Source organism: Capra hircus, chromosome 2 (genome assembly GCF_001704415.2).
Source record: "Capra hircus breed San Clemente chromosome 2, ASM170441v1, whole genome shotgun sequence".
Taxonomy (NCBI): domain Eukaryota; kingdom Metazoa; phylum Chordata; class Mammalia; order Artiodactyla; family Bovidae; genus Capra; species Capra hircus.
In genome coordinates this window covers 87769153-87795132 of record NC_030809.1, presented here as the reverse complement: position 1 = coordinate 87795132, position 25980 = coordinate 87769153, and the positions used below count along the sequence as shown (strand labels likewise).

Genomic DNA, 25980 nt, shown 5'->3' with positions numbered 1-25980 from the left:
TAGTCAAAGCTGTGGTTTTTCCAGTAGTCATGTATGGATGTGAGACTTGGACTGTGAAGAAAGCTGAGCACCGAAGAATTGATGCTTTTGAACTGTGGTGTTGGAGAACACTCTTGAGAGTCCCTTGGACTGCAGGGAGATCCAACCAGTCCATCCTAAAGAAAATCAGTCCTGAATGTTCATTGGAAGGACTGATGTTGAAGCTGAAACTCCAATACTTTGGCCACCTTATGCGAAGAGCTGACTCATTTGGAAAGACATTGACGCTGGGAAAGATTGAAGGCAGGAGGAGAAGGGGACAACAGAGGATGAGATGGTTGGATGGCATCATCGACTCAATGGACATAAGTTTGAGTAAACTCTGGGACCTGGCAATGGACAGGGAGGCCTGGCATGCTGTAGTCCATGGGATCGCAAAGAGTCAGACACAATGAGCGGCTGAACTGAACTGAAAAATAGAGCTATCATATGATCCAACAATCCCGCTTTTGGATATATATACAAAAAAATGATAATTTGAAAAGATATATGTACTTAAATGTTCATTATAGCACTATTTACAATAGCTATGATATTGAAGCAACTTAAATATCCACTAATAGAGGAATGTCTAAAGAAGATGTGGTACATATATACAATGAAATATTGTTGTTTTTAGTCACTAAGTCATGCCTGACTCTTCGTGACCCCATGGACTATAGCCTGCCCAGCTCCTCTGTCCATGGGATTTCCCAGGCAAGAATATTGGAGTAGGTTCCCATTTCCTTCTCTAGGGGAATCTTACTGACCTAGGGATCAAGCCCACATCTCCTGTGTTGGCAGGTGGATTCTTTACTACTGAGCCACCAGGAAAGCCCACAATGGAATACTACTCAGCCATAAAAAAGAATGAAATAATGCCATTTGCAGCAATATGGCTGGACCTAGAGGTTGTCATATTGAGTGAAGTCAGAGAAAGACAAATATCATATGGCATTTCTTATATGTAGAATCTAAAAAAATGGAACAATGAACTTATCTCCAAAACAGAAATAGAATTACAGACGTAGGAAGCAAATTTATGGTTACTGGGGGTAAGAGGTGGGGGGGATAAATTGGGAGATTGGGATTGGCCTATAAACACTACGATATATAAAATAGGTAACTAATAATGACCTCCTGTACTGTACAGGGAACTCTACCCAATGCTCTGTAATGGTCTATATGGGAAAAAAATCTAAAAAAGAGTGGATATATTGCATATATATAACTGAATCACTTTGCTGTATTTCTGAAACTAACAGAATATTGTATATCAACTTATATTCCAGTAAAAATTAAAATAAATAAATAAAATAGATATCTCAACACCAAACCTATAGGTGAAATTTATATGCAGAATTTTTGGCTTAAATCCAAAGGAAAATTTAAGGTCTTTACAGCGATTATAATTTTTGGTCAGGATTTTTTAGTCATCATTATGATTTGTACGATATGTCTAAACTTATCCCCTAAATGTCCTAGTAACTATTTATTTACAACTGTCTAAATACCTGTAATATTGTTTGGGTGCTCCAACTTAACCTTAGTCACTTTAAAGTAACAACCGCATGGTTTCACATGCAAAAATTACTAGAGAAGCCTTTGCTCCGCTTCATATAGAACCAGCTGAATATTTTACTTCCTTTATATAGCTTCTTTTTCCTATATATAGAGGGAACAGTTTTTAAAAGTATCTCTAATTCCTGGTCTTCAAAGCTGGCAAGAGCAGCCCTGAAAATTGTTTCCAGAAATAAGTTTCTGTGCAACCTACTAATTTAAATCAGCTGTCCCCAAATTTACGAATGGTGTTTGCTCTAAATGACACCCTTTTCCTTCACTACACGCATAACTTTGATTCAATGCACTTTCGACTACTGTTACCATCCACAATGGTAGTTGGAGAAGGAAATGACAACCCCCTCCAGCATTCTTGCCCAGAGAATCCCATGGACAGAGGAGCCTGGCAGGATACAGTCCATGGGGTCGCAAGAGTCGGACGTGACTTATCGACGAAACCACCACAATGGTAGTAGCCTAGGTGGTGCTACTGTTAAAGAACCTGCCTGCCAATGTAGGAGATGTAAGAGAAGCAGGCTCAAACCCTGGGTTGGGAGGATCCCCTGGAGGGGGCATGGCAACCCACTTGGGTGTTCTTATCCAGAGAATCCCACAGACAGAGGAGGCTGGAAGGCTACAGCCCATGGGGTTGCAAAGAGTTGGACACGACCAAAGTGACTTAGGCTTCCCTGGTGGCTCAGAGGATAAAGCGTCTGCCTGCAAAGCAGGAGACCCGGGTTCGATCCCTGGGTTGGGAAGATCCCCTGGAGAAGAAAATGGTAACCCACTCCAGTATTCTTGCCTGGAGAATCCCATGGACAGAGGAGCCTGGAGGGCTACAGTCCACAGGGTCACAAAGAATCAGACATGACTGAGCGACTTCGCACACACAGAGTGACTTAGCATGCACCATTTGCAATGCTCCTGAACAGACACTAACATGTTATCTGGAAATTTCAGGTAATATGGGAATGTGTCTCTTGCCTGTCACTGGCTTCTTTAATAAATTTCATCATATCTTGATGAAAAACTTTGGGTTTCAATGGCAATATTGTTGTCTTTTTTCCCTTTCACAGGATGGGAAAAAGATGTACTATCCAGTTTAAACTGATGAGGTTAAACAGAATAGAAAAATATTTAGTGATTTGAGTAAAAACAAAGAATCTATATGAATATTAAAGGGAAATGATTAAAAGGGGTGTAATCCAGGGGTAAGGCACAGACAACAACAATCAAGGTAGGGGCTGGTGTAAGTATCTGGTACAGTTATCCTAGCGCTTCCTGATACCAGCTGCCCTTTCTAGATTACTGGTATTGTCTGAATTTTCTCAAGCCTGCGGTCAGTTGGTCTGTTACAAATATTTTTGACGGGCTGTTATAAAGAGAGGTGTCTTGCTTTCTAAAGTGCTAAGTGGCTTTCCTCCTTGAAGAAAGTTGCTACCTCCATTTCAAGGATTATTTTATACAGAAATTATTTAAGCGATCTCCCCAGTTTGTTAGTTTGAAACTGACTCGAAGCTTTTTGGGAGAAAATCTTTGGAAAGCTTCTGGGAGATCATCTCTTCCACCATAGAGGCTGAAGAGAAATGAAGGACTTAAAGTGAGAACTAGGTAATGCTTTTCAGCTAAAATTAGTATAGAAACTTCTAGACTTGGGAGGATTCCAAAGAAATAAAGTGTATCTGAAGTATGTTGGTCAAAATGTTAAATCAGAGCTTAGTGTTCTTATGTGAACCAAAGTCAAAACAATTGTGTATCATGAATTCTTTGAGGTGAAGGACTAGGTCTGTCATAACATCTTAAATACTTTGCTCAGTGACTGGCACAGAATAAGCCCTCAAAAGATATTTGGTGACTGACAATAAATGAATGAGCAAATGAATGCTTCTGAGTTTTGCACATAATTGCATCTTACAGGTAGATGGAAAAGACCACCATTATGAATTTATTTCTCTGTTTGAAACACTGTCCTTTCTTTCCCACACCTCCTGATGAAATAAAAATACTCCTGAGTGAGGTGACATTATACTTCCAATACCTCAGGTTTAATGTGAGTTAGTTTATCAGCTCATGATGCTATATGACATTCTTGAAAGAGGAGAAATGTTAAATGCGGGCTAATTGGTAAAGAAAGTGAGGCCAGAACACAGGAGACCAATTCGCCTGATCCAAGTGTTTTCCCTAGGGTTGGTCATGTAAGAAGAATCCATCCCCAGCTGCTATGGTAGTTTCTGCAAGCACCCACAGCTTTTGGAAAGTAGCACACATTAGAGAAAGAGAAGATAGGTGGTTGGAGAGTGGACCTTTTTTTATTCTGACCTAGTTTTCTATTAATAAAATGTATTTATTACTTAGGCAACATTTTTCCCAGCAGGCAAATTATAACTAATAACATACAATTTTAAGCTAACATTCTTTTTGCTAAAGGCCTCAGTCATAACAGGTATTATTAAGGGTAATAAGTATGTGAGGAGGAAGAAAGGACAATTCTTTCACCGTAGTGTTTGTGGAAGGTCCAGTCAATGCAGTTAAGAATATGACAAGTACTTTATTTTTCAGCTCTCAGGGAAGACCATGATGTGTAAGTGATTTTATAGTGCTTGGGTAATGATGAATTCTGGTATGTACAACTGAAACAGTCCTGTGAATGACTGCATCCTGAAGCTAATGACACTGGGTTTAAGGCAAATGGATATTCACATGTAGAAATGGAAACAAACATTGAATGTGCAATCTATGATTCTACATGTTATTAGATTCCTGAAAAGAGAGAGAAATCCTGTCTTTTCACAGCTTAGAATAGAGTATGAGGAAGAGGGGAGCTGGGAGATGTGAGTCAGACAGCAGTCCTTCCTATGACCAGTAATGGTTGAGAGAGAGGGTTCCTGCGACGTCTGCTTTTTGCTTTCTAACTGGGCCTGGGTTTCTGAGGTATACATGGAGTTGGAAGAGGGGCAGGGATGACATGCAGATTATTTCTACCTCTTATAGCCTAAAGAATATAGGACCACTGTAATAGTTATTTATCATAGGGACATTTTATTGGAGTTAAAAGTAGACTTTAGGTTAGCTATAAGGATTCTCCTTTAGATGCAAGGGACATACAGTTTTATTGGAAAACAATTTATATTCACACTGATACCAGGTTGGTTCCATTCATTTATTTAGTAGGCACACTTTGTGCCTATTATGTGCTCTATTCCATGACTGGGTATGCTGTTGTGAACAAGATAACAGGGTCTCTGGATTCTCAGAGCTTATATTTAGTGGGGGTGATACATGCTGCTGCTACTGTTAAGTCGCTTCAGTTGTGTCCCACTCTGTTGACCCCATAGACGGCAGCCCACCAGGTCCCCGTCCCTGGGATTCTCCAGGCAAGAACACTGGAGTGGGTTGCCATTTCCTTCTCCAATGCATGAAAGTGAAAAGTGAAAGTGAAGACGTTCAGTCGTGTCCAACTCTTAGTGACCCCATGGACTGCAGCCCACCAGGCTCCTCCGCCCATGGGATTCTCCAGGCAAGAACGCTGGAGTGGGGTGCCACTCCCTTATACATAATAAACAATAAATAACAAGGATGCAGAGCTATCATGTGAGAAATAGTTTCTATAATACCTCAGAAGAGCTCTCAGTGTAATTGGAGAGACTAATATATCTTGCCTGGAGAATTCCACAGACAGAGGAGCCTGGAGAGTTATAGTTCATGCGTTGCAAAGAGCTTCACATGACTGGGTGACTAAACAACATATCAGCATATTCTTACTAATCAGATAAATATAGTAATACACTTCAGTGACTTAGAAGACCTTTATGGATCTCTACTTGATATCCAGTGTGTCCTGTTCACAATGGAGTCCTTAGACTTGATGTTTACTCAGGTGTGTCTGGAAACTTTCTTCTTAATGCCCTACCCCTTTCTGATGATGTTACTTTATTGAAGAAATTAGTATTCTGATGAAGTAGGTCACTGTCCCACAGTGACTGATGACTAGCTTGCTTTTCTCCAACAGAAAGCAGAAGTACTGGACCAGTCTTCACTGTGGCTAACTGTTCCCATTTTTCAGCTCTCAGCTCAAATCTCATCTCACAGAGTGACCTCTGACCACCCAATCTCTAGCTGCCTCCCACCCCCAGTTGTTATTTATCTCTTTGGTTTATCCCAAGGTGTTTACAAACAAGAAGAGGAGGTAAGAAAAATATGAGGCTAACTATAAAAAGAAGGCAACGGTGCAAAATGCTACAAATAATTACAAATACTGTTATGTACATTTAGTGAAAAAAGAGGTCAAATCTTTTTTATTTGAAAAGAGTTTCATCCTTGGAGAAGATTAGACCTTTTACAAATATGTGTATATATATCTCTGAATCATTGGACAAGAAAATAAAGGACCTGAAATGTTAACAAGATTTATGAACACAGGAACAAGGTCTTATAAAGCCGATTGAAATATGTGACAAGCATTAGTATTTCAGAGTAGTGATGAGCTATTTGTATAGATTGATGTGGCTAAAAATTAGACAAGGCATATTAAAAGCTGAGATCATTCAGGCTTAGGAGCAGCTGAATATGAGCAATTATGAAGCAGTTAAGCCATTAAATAAAACTGAATATCTTGTGAACTGCTGGAGCAAAAAGGCACCTCCGTGTGACTGAGAGCTTTATCACCCACACTCTCCTCTCAAAAACATAAACATTAAGAAATGTTGGTGCCAAGGGCAATGGGCTCTTTAAAGGCAAACCATTTTACATGTTGCTTGGGACAGCAGTCTCATGCAGAGAAAGGCATCTCTAACTGGACCTACCAATTGTGTGAGGAGAATGTGGGGTGAAGCGATTAAGGCCAGCCTTTTGGTTTGGGGCCGACATGGGATCTGGATAATACAGAATCCTGTGGAGAATGGCTCACCTGGTTTCTGTCATGCTTCTATAATTGTACAGACTGGCTGCCTCCATCAGCTGATTCCCTCCTGTGGAAAGGATTGTAAACATAGGTAATGTTTTTTGCATAAAGACAGTTTTTCTATTCCCATTCTGCTCGGGTGTTAGGCACTTTAGCATGAGGAGGTTTCAAGAACACACTATAGGATGGGAAATAATACTAAAAACTGTTCTTTTCCCCAGTCACTGTGACTTGACTACATCATTTGATGGTAAATGAGATTATTCCATGAAGAAAAGGCTGAGACAGTTTCAGAGTGGATCTGCCCCCATGCAGTAATGCTGTGACTATATACATAAGTCATTTTGAATGGCTTAATTGTCTGTCAATATAAACATCTAATATTTATTAAAAATCTGCCATGTGCTAGGCGTGGGGTAGGCATGTTTACATATTTATTCAGGGGAAGCAGGGTGTCAGAGTAGAAAGAACATGATAATTACAGCTCCAAGTTTGGCATAGCCTCTAACTAGCTGGAGAAACTAAGCGAGTCATTTAAAACACTCAGCAAATGTGGGGAAGGAAAGCAAAATCTCTAGATCTGTACTTATTTTGCTATTTGAAGGTGTGTGTACTGTGTGTGTGCACATCTGTGCCTAGAAGAGATTATCATTCATACTCCCTCTAGCTCTAAAGGTCTGTAGACTGTACATGTATACAGCTTTATTTATATTTTTGACACTTCTGCTATTTCTTGAATAATATGCTTCCCATTTGCTGTATTTTCCCTTTTCCACACCCAAGTCAGTCATTCAGTTTCATTTTGATTCTTTGAAATAGTTCTGCTTTCCTTTCAACCAATCATTCCATATTGGGAAGCCTAGTGGTTAAGAGGGCAGGCTCTAGAGCAGAGCAGATTTGGGCTCAAATTTCTCCTTTACCATTTGTAGCTGTGTGACCTTATGGTCTTGTGCTGTTTATTATTTCTTTAAACTGTATGAGAGTCAGCTTTCATATCTGTAAAGGGGATGGTGACACCAGTCTCTAAAGATTGTTGTAAATATTTAATGAAAAAGTGTATATAAATTGCTTAGCAAAGTGACTGGTACAAAAAATTCAATGTTAGCTAATCCTTATACTACTACATTATTAGTTGCAGTAGTCGCTGTATTAATTTCCTACCATCAGTATGGATATTTTCAGCCTGTCACTTTCTTCACTGGACTGGTTTGCTACAATAGCCTTGTAGTTGGTATTCCTAACTCCACTTATAGAATATCTACTATAATAAATAACTGTACAACATGGTAGAATCTGTGTTTCATTTTGGAGTATTTCTATTGCTTCAGATTCAGGTTCATTAAAAGAGATCAAACTAGTCAACCCTAAAGGAACTCAACCCTGAATATTCATTGGAAGGACTGATGCTGAAGCTGAAACTCCAATACTTTGGCCACCTGATGTGAAGAGTTGACTCATTGGAAAAGACCCTGATGCTGGGAAAGATTGAAGGCAAAAGGAGAAGAGGGTGGCAGAGGATGAGATGGTTAGATAGCATCACTGACTCAATGGACATGAATTTGATCAAACTCCGGGAGATAGTGAAGGACAGAGGAGCCTAGCGTGAGGCAGTCCATGGGGTCACAAAGAGTCAGACACAACTTAGTGACTGAACAACAAGTTCATTAATTTTTTTTTCTGCAGTGTCGTAATCTGCTGCTTATTTTACTCAGTGTGTTCTTCATCTCAGACATTGTGTTTTTCATCAACAGAAACTGTAATTGGGTTTTTAGGTATTACCCATATTTCTCCTTAACGTTGCAAAGAGTTGGACATGACTGAGGGGCTGAAAAACAACTCCTTAATGTACTCATTCTTTCTTCCATCGTAGTGTTTCTCAGCCAGGGGTAATCTTGCCCCCAGGAGACATATAACAATTTCTGGAGATACTTTTGCTTGTCACAGGTAGGTGACAAAATGCTACTGGAATCTAGTGGTTAGAGGTTAAAGGTGCTGCTAAACATACCATAATGTTCACGACAGCCCCCACAATGAAGAATTATCTGTCCCCAAATGTCAGCAATGCAAAGGTTGAAAAACTATGTTCCACCTTCTTGAACATATGGAACCTAATTACAGTATGTTTTAATATATTTGTCCACTTGTCCTACCATCTGCGTCATTTATGAATCTGTTTCCGTTAATTTTTTCTCTTCATTATGATTCTTTGCATGCTTGGTGATTTTTCACTGGATGCCAGTTGTGAATTTTATCTTTTTGGGTGCTGGTTATTTTTGTATTTTTAAAAATATTCTTGAGCTTTGCGCTGAACACATTTAAGTTACTTGGAAACAGTTTGATCCCATAGGCTAATCTTTAAACTTTGTTGGATGGGACCACAGTAACCCTTAGTCTAGGGAAAAATTTTTCTCACTATGTGTCAATAGCCTTATGAGTACTCTATCTGATGCCCTGTGTGTTATGAGGTTTTCCATTCTGATGGGGATGAGGGAAAATGGAACTATTTTCAGACATGTGAGCTCTGTGCATTGCTTCTTTACAGTGGTCTTTGCTTGGCTTTGTATTGATAGCTTCCTCATATGCATGTGTAAGTTAGTACTTTGCTGGAAGACACAAAGAATCCTCTGCAGAAGTCCTGAGCATGTGAAGCTCTCCTCTCTCCAGAACCATGTTCTCTGAATTTGAGCCTTCTTGGGCACCTTTGTTAAATAATCAGCTCTATCTCCTCCAATCAGGGAGAAAGCCAGGCTCTGTTAGGGTTTCCTCTCTTTGTTTCAGCCTAGAAATTATCTCTAGGCAGTAAAAAGAGATGTTGGAGGTAGAACTCATCTGGATTGTTTCCCTTTACTCAGGGATAACTGTACTTGCTTCTGTGGCTCAATGTCTGAAAACTATTGTTTCATATGTTTAGTCCAGTTTTTAAAAATTATTTAAGGCAGGCAGGTAAATCTGGTCTCTGATAGTCCAACGTGACCAGAAGTGGAAGGTCATGGTAGACTCTCGTAAAAGCACATAGGCAGTGCCATATGTTGTATTCAAAACAAAATTCCATTTTCTTTTTACATCTATGCTTCTAGAAATACATTGTCTTCAGAATCAAACTGGCATTGGTGCTGAGCTCTAAACCACAAGGTATGCATTAATCAGAACAACCTATGACATTTTCTATATTGATTCTCTTCTATTCCCTCTTGCCATTTGGAATTCTCTTGAGAATCTACACTTTGGGGCTTCAGTTGTTCCATTTTTAAACCTTTTACCCTCTTGTATACTATTACTTGCTCAGTTAATTTGGAACTTTTTTGTTTGTGTTTACCCTTTTCTGCAGGTAGGTCCTGAAGTTTAACTATGGCTCAGTAATCCATATGTCTATTTGTTGGTTACAATGCAATTTAATGGTATATTTATATTGCTGCATTTATTAGCTTTGAAATTCCTAAAAGAGGTATCCATTTTCTGCCCTCAAGGTATGCTCACATTTAAAAAAAAATTATTTTATTTTTCCTGAAGGATAATGGCTGTCTTAGGAAGCCTTACAAATAGCTGTGAAAAGAAGAGAAGTGAAAAGCAAAGGAGGAAAGGAAAGATATAACTGTCTGAATGCAGAGTTCCAAGGAATAGCAAGGAGAGATAAGAAAGACTTCCTCAGTGGTCAGTGCAAAGAAATAGAGGAAAACAATAGAATGGAAAAGACTAGAGATCTCTTTGAGAAAATCAGTGATACCAAGGGAATATTTCATGCAAAGATGGGCTCAATAAAGGACAGAAATGGTATGGACCTAACAGAAGCAGAAGATATTAAGAAGAGGTGGCAAGAATACACAGAAGAACTGTACAAAAAAGATTTTCAAGACCCAGATAATCACGATGGTGTGATCACTCACCTAGAGCCAGACATTTGGAATGTGAAGTCAAGTAGGCCTTAGAAAGCATCACTATGAACAAAGCTAGTGGAGGTGATGGAATTCCAGTTGAGCTATTTCAAATCCTGAAAGATGATGCAATGAAAGTGCTGCACTCATTATGCCAGCAAATCTGTAAAAATCAGCAGTGGCCACAGGACTGGAAAAAGTCAGTTTTCATTCCGATCCCTAAGAAAGGCAATGCCAACAAGGGCTCAAACTGCTACACAATCGCACTCATCTCACACACTAGTAAAGTAATGCTCAAAATTCTCCAAGCCAGGCTTCAGCAATACATGAACTGTGAACTTCCAAATGTTCAAGCTTGTTTTAGAAAAGTCAGAGAAACCAGAGATCAAATTGTCAACATCGGCTGGATCATTGAAAAAGCAAGAGAATCCCAGAAAAACATCTATTTCTGCTTTATTGACTATGTCAAAGCCTTTGACTATGTGGATCACAATAAACTCTGGAAAATTCTGAAAGAGATAGGAATATCAGACCACCTGACCTGCCCCTTGAGAAACCTGTATGCAGGTCAGGAAGCAACAGTTAGACCTAGACATGGAACAACAGACTGTCTCCAAATAGGAAAAGGAGTATGTCAAGGCTGTATATCGTCACCCTGCTTATTTAGCTTATATGCAGAGTATATCATGAGACATTCTGGGCTGGAAGAAGCACAAGCTGGAATCAAGATTGCTGGGAGACATATCAATAACAGATATGCAGATGACACCAGCCTTATGGCAGAAAGTGAAGAAGAACTAAAGAGTCTCTTGATGAAAGTGAGACAGGAGAGTGAAAAGTTGGCTTAAAGCTCAACGTTCAGAAACCTAAGATCATGGCATCTGGTCCCATCACTTCATGGAAAATAGATGGGGAAACAGTGGAAACAGTGTCAGACTTTAATTTTTTGGGCTCCAAAATCACTGCAGATGGTGATTGCAGCCATGAAATTAAAAGACGCTTACGCCTTGGAAGGAAAGTTATGGCCAACCTAGACAGCATATTAAAAAGCAGAGACATTACTTTGTCAACAAAGGTCCATCTAGTCAAGGCTATGGTTTTTCCAGTGGTCATGTATGGATGTGAGAGTTGGACTATAAAGAAAGCTGAGTGCCAAAGAATTGATGCTTTTGAACTGTGGTGTTGGAGAAGACTCTAGTCTCTTGGACTGCAAGGAGATCCAACCAGTGCAACCTAAAGCAGATCAGTCCTGGGTGTTCTTTGGAAGGACTGATGCTGGAGCTGAAACTCCAGTACTTTGGCTACCTCATGAGAAGAGTTGACTCTTTGGAAAAGACCGTGATGCTGGGAGGGATTAGGGGCAGGAGGAGAAGGGGACGACTGAGGATGAGATGGCTGGATGGCATCACTGACTCGAAAGACTTGAGTTTGGGTAAACTCCGGGAGTTGGTGATGGACAGAGAGGCCTGGTGTGCTGCGATTCATGGGGTTGCAAAGAATTGGACATGACTGAGTGACTGAACTGAACTGTACTAAATATTCCATTCTGTAAATGTACTACAACTTCTTTATCCATTCATCTGTCGATAGACATCTAGGTTGCTTCCATGTTCTAGCTGTTGTAAATAGTGATGCAATAAACAATAGGATACATGTGTCTCTTTCAATTTTGGTTTCCTCAGGGTATATGCCTAGGAGTGGAATTGCTGGGTCATATGGTAGTTTTATTCCTAGTTTTTAAAGGAATCTCCATACCATCTTCCATAGTGGCTGTATCAATTTACATTCTCACCAGCAGTGCAAGAGTGCTCCCTTTTCTCCACACCCTCTCCAGCCTTTATTGTTTGTAGAATTTTTGATGATGGACATTCTGATGGGTGTTAGGTGATATCTCATTGTAGCATTGATTTGCATTTCTCTAAGAATGAGCGATGTTGAGTATCTTTTCATGTGGTTGTTAGCTATCTGTATGTCTTCTTTGGAGAAATGTCTGTTTAGGTCTTTTCCCCACTTTTTGATTGGGTTGTTTGTTTTTCTGGTATAGAGTTGTATGAGATGCTTTTATATTTTGGAAATTAATCCTTTGTCAGTTGTTTCATTTGCTATTATTATCTCCCATTCTGAAGGTTGTCTTTTCACCTTGCTTATAGTTTCCTTTGCTGTGCAAAAGCTTTCAAGTTTAATCAGGTCCCACTTGTTTACTTTTGTTTCTAGGAGGTGAGTTCATAGAGGATCTTGCTTTGATTTACGTCATCGAGTGTTCTGCCCATGTTTTCCTCTGAGAGCTTAATAGTTTCTGGTCTTAAATTTAGGTCTTTAATCCATTTTGAGTTTATCTTTGTGTATGGTGTTAGGAGATGTTCTAATTTCATTCTTTTACATGAAGCTGTTCAGTTTCCCCAGCACCATTTATTGAGGAGGCTGTCTTTGCTCCATTGTATATTCTTGCCTCCTCTGTCAAAAATAAGTTATCCATAGTTGCATGGGTTTATTTCTGGGCTTTCTATCTTGTTTCATTGGTCTATATTTCTGTTTTTGTGCCAGCACCATACTGTTTTGATGACTGTAGGTTTGTAGTATAATCTGAAGTTAGGAAGCTTGTTTCCTCCAGCTCCATTCTTCTTTCTGAAGACTGCTTTGGCTATCCAGGGTCTTTTGTGTTTCCATATGAGTTGTGAAATTTTTTGTTCTAGTTCTGTGAAAAATACCATTGGTAATTTGATAGGGATTGCATTGAATCTGTAGATTGCATTTGGTAATATACTCATTTGCATAATATTGATTCTTCCTACCCAGCAACATGGAATATCCCTCCATCTATTTATGTCATCTTTGATTTCTTTTATTAGTGTCTTATAATTTTCTGTGTACAGTTTTTTTTTTGTCTACTTTGGTAAGTTTATTACTAGATATTTAATTCTTTTTGTTGCAATGGTGAATGGGGTTGATTCCTTAATTTCTGTTTCTGATTTTTCATTGTTAGTATGTAGAAATGCAAGTGATTTCTGTGTATTGATTTTGTATCCTGCAACTTTGCTAAATTCTTTGTTTAGCTCTAGTAATTTTCTGATACTATCTTTAGGGTTTTGTATGTACAGTATCATGTCATGCGAACAGTGAGAGTTTTACTTCTTCTTTTCCAATCTGGATTCTATTTATTTCTTTTTCTTCTCTGATTGCTGTAGCTAGGACTTCCAGAACTAGGTTGAATAATAGTGGTGACAGTGGACATTGTTGTCTTGTTCCTGATCTTAGGGGGAATGCTTTAAACTTTTAACCATGAGAACAATGTTTGCTGTAGGTTTCTCATATATGGCCTTTACTATGTTGAGGTAGGTTCCTTCTATGCCCATTTTTTGAAGAGTTTTAATCGTAAATATGTGCTCAATTTTGTCAAAGGCTTTGTCTGCATCTATTGAGATGATCATATGGTTTTTATCTTTCAGTTTGTTAATATGGTGTATCACATTGACTGATTTCTGTATATTGAAGAATCCTTGCCTCCTTGGAATAAACCCAACTTGATCATGGTGTATGAGCTTTTTGATGCGTTTCTGAATTCTGTTTGCTAAAATTTTATTGAGGATCTTTGCATTTATGTTCATCAGTGATATTGGCCTGTAGTTTTCTTTTTTTGTGTTGTCTTTGTCTGGTTTTGATATCAGGGTGATGGTGGCCTTGTAGAATGAGTTTGGAAGTGTTCCTTCCTCTGCAATTTTTTGAAAGTTGGATAGGCATTAGCTCTTCTCTAAATGTTTGATAGAATTCTCCTTTGAAGCCATCTGGTCCTGGGCTTTTGTTTTTTTGGAGAGATTTTTTATCACAGCTTCAATTTCAGTGCTTGTAATTGAGTTGTTCATAATTTCTATTTCTTCCTGGTTCAGTCTTGGAAGACTGAACTTTTCTAAGACTGTGTCCATTTCTTCCAGGTTATCTGTTTTATTGCCATATAGTTAGTTGCTCATAATAGTCTTTTATAATCCTCTGTATTTCTTCATTGTCTGTTGTAACCTCTCCTTTTTAATTTCTAATTTTGTTGATTTGATTCTTCTCTCTTTTTTCTTGATGAGTCTGGCTAAAGGTTTGTCAATTTTGTTTATCTTCTCAAAGAACCAGCTTTTAGTTTTATTAATGTTTATTATTGTTTCTTTCATTTCTTTTTCATTTATTTCTGCTTGGATCTTTATGAGTTCTTTCCTTCTACTAATTTTGGAGGTTTTTTTTTCTTCTTTTTCCAGTTGCTTTAGGTGTAAAGTTAGGTGTCTATTTGATTATTTTCTTATTTCTTGAAGTTTCTTATTTCTTGAGAATTGCATTGCAATAAACTTCCCTCTTAGAACTGCTTTTGCTGCATCCCATAGGTTTTGAGTTGTTGTGTTCTCATTGTCATTTGTTTTTAGATATTTTTTAATTTCCCTTTTGATTTCTTCAGTAACCTGTTGGTTATTTAGAAATGTGCTGTTTAATCTATGTTTGTGTTTCTTACAGTTTTTTTTCTTGTAATTGATAAATAGTCTCATAGAGTTGTGGTCAGAGAAGATGCTTGATATGATTTCAATTTTCTTAAATTTACTGAGTTTTGATCTGTGACCCAAGATGTAGACTATCCTGGAGAATGTTCCATGTGCACTTGAAAAGAAGGTGTATTCTTTTGCAATTGGATGGAATGTCCTGAAGATATCAGTGAGATCCATCTCATCTAATGTATCAGTTAAGATTTGTGTTTCCTTATTAATTTTCTATTTTGATGATCCATCCGTTGGTGTGAGTAGGGTGTTAAAGTCTCCTACTATTATTGTGTTACTGTCAATTTCTCCTTTTTTGTCTGTTAGTGTTTGTCTTATGTATTGAGGTGCTCCTATGTTGGGTGCATAGATATTTACAATTGTTGTCTCTCTCTTGGATTGATCCCTTGATCATTATGTAGTGTCCTTCCTTATCTCTTGTAATCTTATTTATTTTATGATATGAGTATTGCTACTCCAGCTTTTTTTGCTTCCCATTTGCATGGAATATATTTTTCCATCCTCTCACTTTCAGTCTATATGTGTCTTGAGGTCTGAAGTGGGTTTCTTGTAGACAGCATATATATGGGTCTCATTTCTGTATCCATTCAACCAGTCTGTGTTTATGCTTACATTTTAATTACCACTTATGTATTAAAGAATATTTCTTTACATGTTGCCAGTAACTTGTTTCTTTCTTAATGTCTTTCATTAAGATATGTTTATTGAAAAGGATAAGGGCAGAAAAAAAAAATGAGACTGAGGAATAAAAGCAAATAAAATACAACTGAGTCCAAAACTTCAGAGCTTGCAACCTATTCCATGACTGTTTCCTTTGATGGCATGATGTTTTCAGACTTTCTAAAGCTAGAGAAATGTTAGCTCTTCATGGTTTACGGTCACTAGCCTGGAAGTTATTAATCCTGATGCTGTTATACTATAGCTTGGATGAGCTTGATCTGGTTAGGAGTTTTTTATGCTGCACCATGTAGTATTATGCCTGAAAATAAAATCCAGGATTTAGGTTGAATGGCTCATAAGATTAGAGTTGGGAAAAAGTGGAGTCTTTCATCTTTTGGTTTCTAATTCAGAGTCAATCAAGAAGTCATTGGATTTAACGACCTCCAGTTAGAGGATCCTGTGAAATAAGCTGTTGCTGTCAATCCTATTTTTAATGTACAGGAATCCCCATTATTCAGTGCCACATGGTATCCTTTTTTCCATAGGGTTGATAAATTAGCTGTGAATTGAATGGTTTCTGGAAACAATCTCTCTCTCCCTCCTCAGTGCTTAGCCAATTTGATAGGATAAACTACAGAAGTGTAACCAAACTTTATTACTGCTCCAAATATGTTATTTGGAGTTGTTCCAGGATTTGGGGCTCATATGCAAAATGGGACATGACAGAAAGCAAATACCTTGAGAGTTAAAGAAAGCTGGGATCCATGATTGGCTCGAACAACATGAAGAGCACTATGGGAAGACGTCAGCTATCCTCAATCCAGAGAACTCTGTTCATTCACAGGTCAGCAGCTGTTTGAGTTGCCAGAGTGAGGGTTAGGGGTCAAGGTCAAAAAGATGGTAAAATGCTAGCCCACTACTGAGTAGCAGACTGAAGATACTAGTAACAGAGTTTGAAACTGAGGTTTCCCTCTTGACATCTTGATAAAAAGTCTCTCATATTTTTACCTACAGTGAGTACAGATGAGAAAATATAATAAAATCATGTAGATTAAGCAGGATAATGCAGAATGAGGACAGGTTATGACTAACTGCAAGAGGTCCAAACACACCTGGATTAAATTACTGAAATTCAGCTCTGTCTACTTGGGCAGAGAGAGAAAGAGAGAAATAATTTAAATGGAGTGGCTTGCCATTCCACCTAATGAATGAGTAGAGACAGGAAATGTGAACCCAAGTTGCTCCCTGGGTTGGTCTCAGTTTTGATGTGCTTCTCACACAGGGCATTTCTCTGCACCAAGTGTAACTGAAATGTTTAATGAGGCTTAATTTCATACAGCATGGCCATTAAAGGCAAGTTAACTTCATCTGCCTTTAGTGGCAATGAATCTGCCTGCCAGTGCAGGAGTTGTAGGTTCAATCTCTGGGTCAGGAAGATCCCCTGGAAGAGAAAATGGTAACCCACTCCAGTACTCTTGCTGGGAAATCCCATGGACAGAGGAACCTGGCGGGATACAGTCCATGAGGTCTCAAGAGTCTGACACGACTTAGTGACTAAACAACAACTTTATCTGGTGCTCAGTCAGAGATAAAACTGGGGGAAATGGGGTTATACCTTCATAAATAATTTTTTTCAGAGGGTAATTTTGATTCTGGGAAGATGATTGTTGTCTTAAGTGCTGATCCTAGAACCCAATTTTCACAAAAGATGCAACTCCACTGGAAAGGCATAATACCTGGCACATGGTTGGCACTCAACACATATCAATTAAATAAATGAATATGAATATTAATACAATATATGAGCAGTGTGATAGGAGGCTCTGTTTCTAGAATATTGAATAACTCTGCTAGAAATGTCTCTAAGAATTGCCTAGCCACCATATGTGTATGTGTATCATCTGCATATCAAGTAATTGATTGATCTATTTAAAATACAGTTGTAACCGCCACCCACATTGGGTGCTAAAGGACAGCTCTGGTAAAATTTTAGTAAAATTTGAGCTGTAATACCGAGTGGTACATTTTGTGTCTTGTTCATCTTCGAGTTTAAAAATAAATTTTAGTCATTAAGATAAAAAAAAAAAAACCAAATACAGAACAGTTGTCAAAAGTGCACATTGTGGAAATAGTCCACATAGATAGAAATTCACCTTGTGAAGTAAAATGAGTAGAACAACAGCCAAGAGGCTCATTTTAACTGTTGATTGACCCTCCTAGCTGACTGACTTTGGATGAGTTAGAACCTTTCTACTCTCAGTTTCCTTTTCTGTAAAGTAAGAAGGTTGGATCAGAACAGATTCTGAGACTCTTTAGCGTTTAAACATTCTGTGGTGAGTTTTAAAGAATCAACTTAGACAGAGCTTCAGCAGATAAAAAGATTAAGGGATTTTTACTAGATTACTTTTCTTCTTCAGAATCTCTAGCATCATGATTTGGTACTAAACAGAGAGGGCCAATCTCTGGGAGCTAAGATTTCCACATAGATACCTAATTTGTACCTATTTAGAAACACAGCAATATTGTCTGGAAGTCTCTTCTTACAGTAGTTCTTACAACTGTTCTTAAATTTTAGGACACATAAATATCAACTAAAGGGTTTGTTAAAAACATACATTCTGGGGTGACACCTAGGAATCTTAACTACTTATGAACTTCCTAAGTAATTCCAAATGATGGCTCTTGAGCTTTTTTTGAGAAACACTGAAAGTGTTTATTTAAAGTGTAAATAAAATTGTCTTTGAATAGGAAGGAGTCAAGAAATAATCAAGTTCCATCTTCTATCCTCAAAGGCAGAATGAGTTTACTCTAAGTCTACCATGGAAAGGATTATATAAAGTTCTAGTTTTAACTTATCCAGATCATTAGGAATTCTTTCTTTCTGTTAAACCTAAGCCAATCCTGTTTCATTTATAGTTGGTTTTCTTTGTTGGCCCCAATACTTCTAGTAAAAATTCTTAAGTGATCATGAAGTCTTGAAATTGAAAGTGGCATCAAGGGATAGCTTTATTTAGTCCTCTGCTTCTTGGCTGGACTAGAATGAAATTAAAAAACAAAACAAAACAGTGAAATGATTAGAAGGCTAACATAACAAGATTTGTTTGGTAAAGGAGCTCAAAGGCATTTTATTTTGAAACATACAAAAAAACTGGATAAAAATGAGGAAGCAATTAGAGATGCTTCAAAGCCCAGAATTTTCCTAGTCAGCTATCTTCAAGTCATCTTTAAAAATAAACAACTCTCTGGGAGGTCAGTAGGTAAAAGGTAGGTAAGTAAGATCTGTTCTTGGAGATTTGTGGGGGTATAGACGGGCCATAGCTTAAGTGGCAAAGAAAGGTAAGGAAAACAAGTCTAAAAGCTCTTACCCACTGGTACTTGGTATCACAAAGTTTCCAGCTAGCCAGTGTACAGGCTTCAGTCTATAGATGGTGCCTAATTACCTGAGAGGAGAAGGCAATGGCAACCCACTCCAGTACTCTTGCCTGGAAAATCCCAAGAACAGAGGAGCCTAGTGGGCTGCCGTCTATGGGGTAGCACAGAGTCGGACACAACTGAAGCGATTTAGCAGCAGCAGCAGCAGCAATGACCTGAGAATCCTTGTCAAAGTCAAGTAAGGCTTACCACTCTGTTTTAGGATACAGTGGGGTTGGGAGTCTTGGGAGGTAGTGGGAGAGAATGAGTTTATCAATGCCCTTTGTCATAAACCTTCATGGGTATTAGCCTTAAAGTTGTGTTTATTTTGGCTTCCTTGCCGTTTCTTATGGTGAGAATGCTCTCAAGAATTTCACCATCTGCCAGAGATTACATGAATGACTGTTCTTTGTAGTAACCCAGGATGGTGGTAGGGGGCAGGGATGACAATGGGCAAGAAAGTTCTGGCTCTCATTACTTTTCCCTTTCAATCCCCACAGATGCATCTTATGGACAATTCATTTTTGATCTCCAGTCTGAACTTCATCTTTGATTTCTGAATTAAAAAAACATAACATAACAACAGAAGAAGATGGAGTTGCAATTGGGATCCATGCTTGAGGAAAATACTAGAAATATGTCAGATAAGCCTGGCCCAGGAGTTTACTCTAAGTCTAAAATAAACTGAGACAGTCTCAGGTCAAAAGTAGACTGAGACTGTTTCAGGTTGGTGTTTTCAGAAAACATCTACCACATCCTTTGTTTCTCTCTTCCTTCCTTTTTTTTATAATGAAGCAAAATCACATTCTTGAAAAAAATTTTTTAAATTCAAGTACAGTTAAGAGAGCTCTAAACAGAAACACCTCTTTGCTGGTTGTTAAACACTGCATGTGAAGTCATCAAGTTCATTCTTTGCTCTACAGCTCTGCAACTTATTCACGGTCACTTGTCCTAATAGTTTTAAAGTTTGTATTGAATTTAAAAAGCTACCAGGTTAAGTAATTTTCAATGTGAATGGATGTGTTTCCCCAAATCACTTTTCCTCAAGTGAAATGAAATTTTCTCAATCCTAATATTAATGTTATAAAAATAATATTTAATTCAAATGCATTTGATAATACTGGGAAAACTCCTCCTCAAAGGAAAAAAAACATCAACAGCCCCAAACTCAAGAACTATTTTCCCCCAAATTTCTGAAGCCTTAGCTAAGATATGGGTTCCTTATCTCTGCTGCCACAGTTTCCCATGGATGCCTTTACCATAACTCTTACTCCAAGCACTCTAAGAAAGTAGCACAGCTGGGAGGGCACGTGTATAAGCTAAAACCCAAAGCCTGAAGTCCAACTCAAGCTTTAGCATTCACTATCTATGTGACTTTAGACAAGTTAAATAACTGTTTTAGTCTTCGTTTCTTCATCTGTCATATAAGGATATCACTTGTACCTACCTCGCAGAACTAAAATGAGGATTAAATGAGATAATCCATGTAAAGTGCTCAAAACACTGCCTGGCATACATTGGATGCTCATTAAACTTACTAGCTATGATAATTATCTGGCCCCTCTTGTGCCCTGTGAGTTCCTACAGGGCACAATTCATATGTCAGCATTCATGTTCATTCCTTGAGTTTCTGGCATATATTCTGTACTCAACAGATGTTGAATGAAAAAAAATGCTTTACTATTGGTGACAGTGTGGAATCCAGCTTGCAAAAGGAATTAAACTAACACAAACTAAGCCTCAAAACTAGTATTGTGGAATATCCATACTTAGAAACAACAAATGTTTTATCTCCAACACTGCATTGTGTGTGGTGGGAGAAGCAATGGAGCTTTAATGACAAATCCTTTACTCTATTCCCTACCTCCTCCAGTAGCTCCTAAATATACACAGAGTTTTAATACTTAGGAAAAGATTTGCATTGCATCAATGACAGAAGACTGCAAAAGATTATGGAATTGTGATGCTAGGAGAGCTCCAATTCTCTCATTTCATTGATGTGACTTTTTCCCTAGTGGTCCTGTTCAGTTCAGTCGCTCAGTAGTATCTGACTTTTTGCGACCCCATGAACTGTGCAGCATGCCAGGCCAGTTGATGCAAAGCTAGATAACCAATTGTTTGGAGATCTGGAACCAATACCCAGGACATCTGATTTCCTGGCAAAAGCTTTTGTGAGCAAACATGAATAACTGAGGATAATGTGATAGTTTATTGGGTAATCTTGATCAGCAAAAAAAAGGCCGAAGGGGTTACAAAAAAGCCTCCTAGAAAAATCACTGACTCAAGGCCCCAGGCAGCAAACTAGGATCTTTGTGACCAGGGCACTGGGCTGTTGTGAGGTAGAAGAAAAGCTTTGACTTTGAGGTAGAAGGATAGTGCTTTACAGTGGCTTGGCCTTGGCTGTTGAGTCAGAAAAACCTGGGTTCTGATCCCAGCTCTGTCATTTACAAGCTCTGCCGTTGCTAAGTCACTTCAGTCATGTCCGACTCTATATGACCCTATAGACGGCAGCCCACCAGGCTCCACCATCCCTGGGATTCTCCAGGCAAGAACACTGGAGTGGGTTGCCATTTCCTTCTCCAATGCATGAAAGTGAAAAGTGAAAGTGAAGTCACTCAGTCGTGTCTGACCTGCAGCGATCCCATGGACTGCAGCCTTCCAGGCTCCTCCGTCCATGGGATTTTCCAGGCAAGAGCACTGGAGTGGGGTGCCATTACAAACTCTAGATGCCTAAGAATACCGTATGTTTTCTAAGGCTCTGTTTCTTCAACTTTAAAATGCAGATAGTATTACCTGATAGAATTTTTATCAGGTTTCTATGAGAAAATTTATATAAAATACATAATGTTCAATATTTGGTAGATTACCTCTGTGACCTTTGAAACTTCCTTAGTCTCTCTGAGCCTCAGTTTTTGTATCTGTAAATTGGCATAATAATCTGTAGTCTGCAAGACAGTTTTGAGGATTAAATGAGACAATGAATGTAAAATTTCAATAAATGTTCTTTTGAAAATACCTACAGTTGTCTGAGGGCTTCCCGGGTGGCTCAGATGGTAAAGAATCCGTCTGCAAGGCAGGAGACCTGGGTTTGATCCCTGGATTGGGAAGATCCCCTGGAGGAGGGCATGGCAACCCACTCCAGGATTCTTGCCTGGAGAATCCCCATGGACAGAGGAGCCTGGTGGGCTACAGTCCATGGGGTCGCAAGGAGTCGGACACGACTGGATGACTAAGCACAGCAGCACAGTTGTCCGGGTGCATCAGATTCCTTCCTACATTATTTTGTCTCTTCTATCTGTGTTCCCTCTTCTCTTCTCCTCCTCAAGGATCATGGACCTTATATTTCCCACTAGTGCTCTAGGACTTCATGATGATGTACCAGTTTAAACCTGAGCTTCTTGTTAGTGCCTTGGGCTTCTATGTTTCCAGCCAAAAACTTACAGTTCTTTTTTAGTCTTCATCTTATCTGAGTATCAGTAAGGAAATCAATCTGATCAAAGTAGTTCACAATGAAATCTAGATAACTGATAAATTAACTCAGGGGCATTGGCATTTTACAACTTATGCTAGGAGAAAAAAATCTTGCATGAAAAAAATCAATAGATTTATTCAATAAAAGAAGTCAGGAACATCTATGTGGAAGATAAGATAAAGATACTTTGTGGAAGAATTCTTTTGGGACAGTGTACTTTCCTCCTCTGGCAATGTTTCCCTCTATGTATACAAAAGAAGGAAATGGGTCAGCATCTCCAGTTTGGAAAGGTGGCTGCCAGCAAGAGGTAGAGTGTAGGATTTTTGGTTTGTGGTATTTCGTAGGTCTAAGTGTCTCTCATTTGTATGTCTTCTATAGAGATGTACTCTGTAAGATCTCATTTTTGGAGGCAGCCCCAAGTTCCAAAAACATAAACTTTTTTTCCCTTGAGAGCACAATGGAACCCTCTATTCTTGTCTTGGCTGGAAATGAAAGGGAATACTTCCAAATGTTTCAAATCCTCAGATGTCTTTAGTTTGGAAGGAATAATATGAAAAATGAAGGCTGGCAGGGATGTGATTGAAGTCTATAAAGTCACGAAGGGTCTGAGCAGAGTGAGTATAGACATGCTCACCAGATCTTTGAAAGCTAAAGCCAAGAGCAATGCTTTAAAGCTTCAAGGGCTAACTCATTGCATTTAATTGCACCTTAACAAACATCTGTTTAGTTACATAATGGAAATCCAGTAGAATTCTAAGAGGATGATGAGATTGGCAAATTTGTAGAAGTTTACCTCAAAAGATGCTAAATGGACATGTGGCTGACTGTGGCACAGACCATGAGCTCCTTATTGCCAAATTCAGACTGAAATTGAAGAAAGTAGGGAAAACCACTAGACCATTCAGGTATGACCTAAATCAAATCCTTTATGATTATACAGTGGAAGTGACAAATAGATTCAAGGAATTAGATCTGATAGAGTGCTTGAAGAACTATGGACAGAGGTTTTTGACATTGTACAGGAAGCAGGGATCAAGACCGTCCCCAAGGAAAAGAAAAGCAAAAAGGCAAAATGGTTGTCTGAAGAGGGCTTACAAATAGCTGAGAAAAGAAGAGAAGGGAAAGGCAAAGGAGAATAGGAAAGATATACCCATTTGAATGCAGAGTTCCAAAGAATAGCAAGGCAACATGGGAAAGCATTCCTCAGCTATCAGTGCAAAGAAATAGAGGAAAACAATAGAATGGGAAAGTCTAGAGATCACTACAAGAAAATTAAAGATACCAAGGGAATATTTCATGCAAAGATGGGCTCAATAAAGGACAGAAATGGTATGGACCTAATGGAAGCAGAAGATATTAAGAGGCGGCAACAATATACACAGAACTATACAAAAAAGATCTTCAGGACCCAGATAATCACAATGGTGTGATCAACAACCTAGAGCCAGACATCCTGGAATGTGAAATCAAGTGGGCCTCAGGAAGCATCACTATGAACAAAACTAGTGGAGATGATGGAATTCCAGCTGAGCTGTTTCAGATCCTAAAGATGATGCTGTGAAAGTGCTCCACTCATTATGCCAGCAGTGGCCACAGGACTGGAAAAGGTCAGTTTTCATTCCAATCCCTAAGAAAGACAATGCCAAAGAAGGCTCAAACTGCCACACAATCACACTCATCTCACACGCTAGTAAAGTAATGCTCAAAATTCTCCAAGCCAGGCTTCAGCAATACATGAACTGTGAACGTCCAGATGTTCAAGCCGGTTTTAGAAAAGGCACAGGAACCAGAGATTAAATTGCCAACATCTGTTGGATCATCGAAGAAGCAAGAGAGTTCCAGAAAAACATCTACTTCTGCTTTATTGACTGTGCTAAAACCTTTGTCTGTGTGGACCACAACAAACTGGAAAATTCTGAAAGAGATGAGAATACCAGACCACATTACCTGCCTCTTGAAAAATCTGTATGCAGGTCAGGAAGCAACAGTTAGACCTGGACATAGAACAACAAACTGGCTCCAAATAGGAAAAGGAGTACGTCAAGGCTGTATATTGTCTCCCTGCTTATTTATCTTATATGCATGAGTACATCATGAGAAACACTGGGCTGGAAGAAGCACAAACTGGAATCAAGATTGCTGGGAGAAATATCAGTAACCTCATATATGCAGATGACATTACTCTCATGGAGGAAAGTGAAGAAGAACTAAAGAGGCTCTTGATGAAAGTGAAAGAGGAGAGTGAAAAAGTTGGCCTAAAACCCAACATTCAGAAAACCAAGATCATGGCATCTGTCCATCTGCCATCACTTCATGGCAAATAGATGGGGAAATAGTGGAAACAGTGACAGACTTTATTTTGGGGGGCTCCAAAATCACTGCAGATGGTGACTGAAGCCATGAAATTAAAAGACACTTGCTCCTTGGAAGAAAAGTTATGACCAACTTAGACAGCATATTGAAAAGCAGAGACATTACTTTGCCAACAAAGGTCTGTCTAGTCAAAGCTATGGTTTTTCCTTTGGTCATGTATGGATGTGAGAGTTGGACCATGAAGAAAGCTGAGCGCCAAAGAATTGATGCTTTTAAACTGTGGTGTTAGAGAAGACTCTTGAGAGTCCCTTGGACTGCAAGGAGATCCAACCAGTCCATTCTTTTTTTTTTTTTAATTTTAATTTTTATTTTACTTTACAATACTGTATTGGTTTTGCCATACATTGGCATAAATCCGCCACGGGTGTACATGAGTTCCCAATCCTGAACCCCCCTCCCACCTCCCACCACATATCATCTCTCTGGATCATCCCTGTGCACCAGCCCCAAGCATCCTGTATCCTGTATCGAACATAGACTGGCGATTCGTTTCTTAGATGATAGTATACGTTTCAATGCCATTCTCCAAATCATCCTACCCTCTCCCTCAGAGTCCAAAAGTCCGTTCTATACATCTGTGTCTCTTTTGCTGTCTCGCATACAGGGTTGTCATTACCATCTCTCTAAATTCCATATATATGTGTTAGTATACTGTATTGGTGTTTTTCTTTCTGGCTTACTTCACTCTGTACAATCAGCTCCAGTTTCATCCACCTCATTAGAACTGATTCAAATGTATTCTTTTTAATGGCTGAGTAATACTCCATTGTGTATATGTACCACGGCTTTCTTATCCATTCATCTGCTGATGGACATCTAGGTTGTTTCCATGTCCTGGCTATTATAAACAGTGCTGCTATGAACACTGGGGGGTACACATGTCTCTTTCAATTCTAGTTTCCTTGGTGTGTATGCCCAGCAGTGGGATTGCTGGGTCATAAGGCAGTTCTATTTGCAATTTTTTAAGGAATCTCCACACTGTTCTCCATAGTGGTTGTACTAGTTTGCATTCCCACCAACAGTGTAAGAGGGTTCCCTTTTCTCCACACCCTCTCCAGCATTTGTTGCTTGTAGACTTTTGGATTGCAGCCATTCTGACTGGTGTGAAGTGGTACCTCATTGTGGTCTTGATTTGCATTTCTCTGATAATGAGTGATGTTGAGCATCTTTTCATGTGTTTGTTAGCCA

General features: G+C 38.9%; 1 non-coding gene and 1 pseudogene across 1 annotated transcript; one reads left to right on the top strand and one right to left on the bottom strand.

The window, feature by feature from the left end:
• Positions 1-25980, bottom strand: part of LOC102171744 — a 138514-nt pseudogene that overhangs the window by 60576 nt on the left and 51958 nt on the right.
• On the top strand, positions 2265-2336 carry TRNAC-GCA. Its single transcript has one exon. It is a non-coding gene; the product is annotated as a tRNA-Cys (tRNA).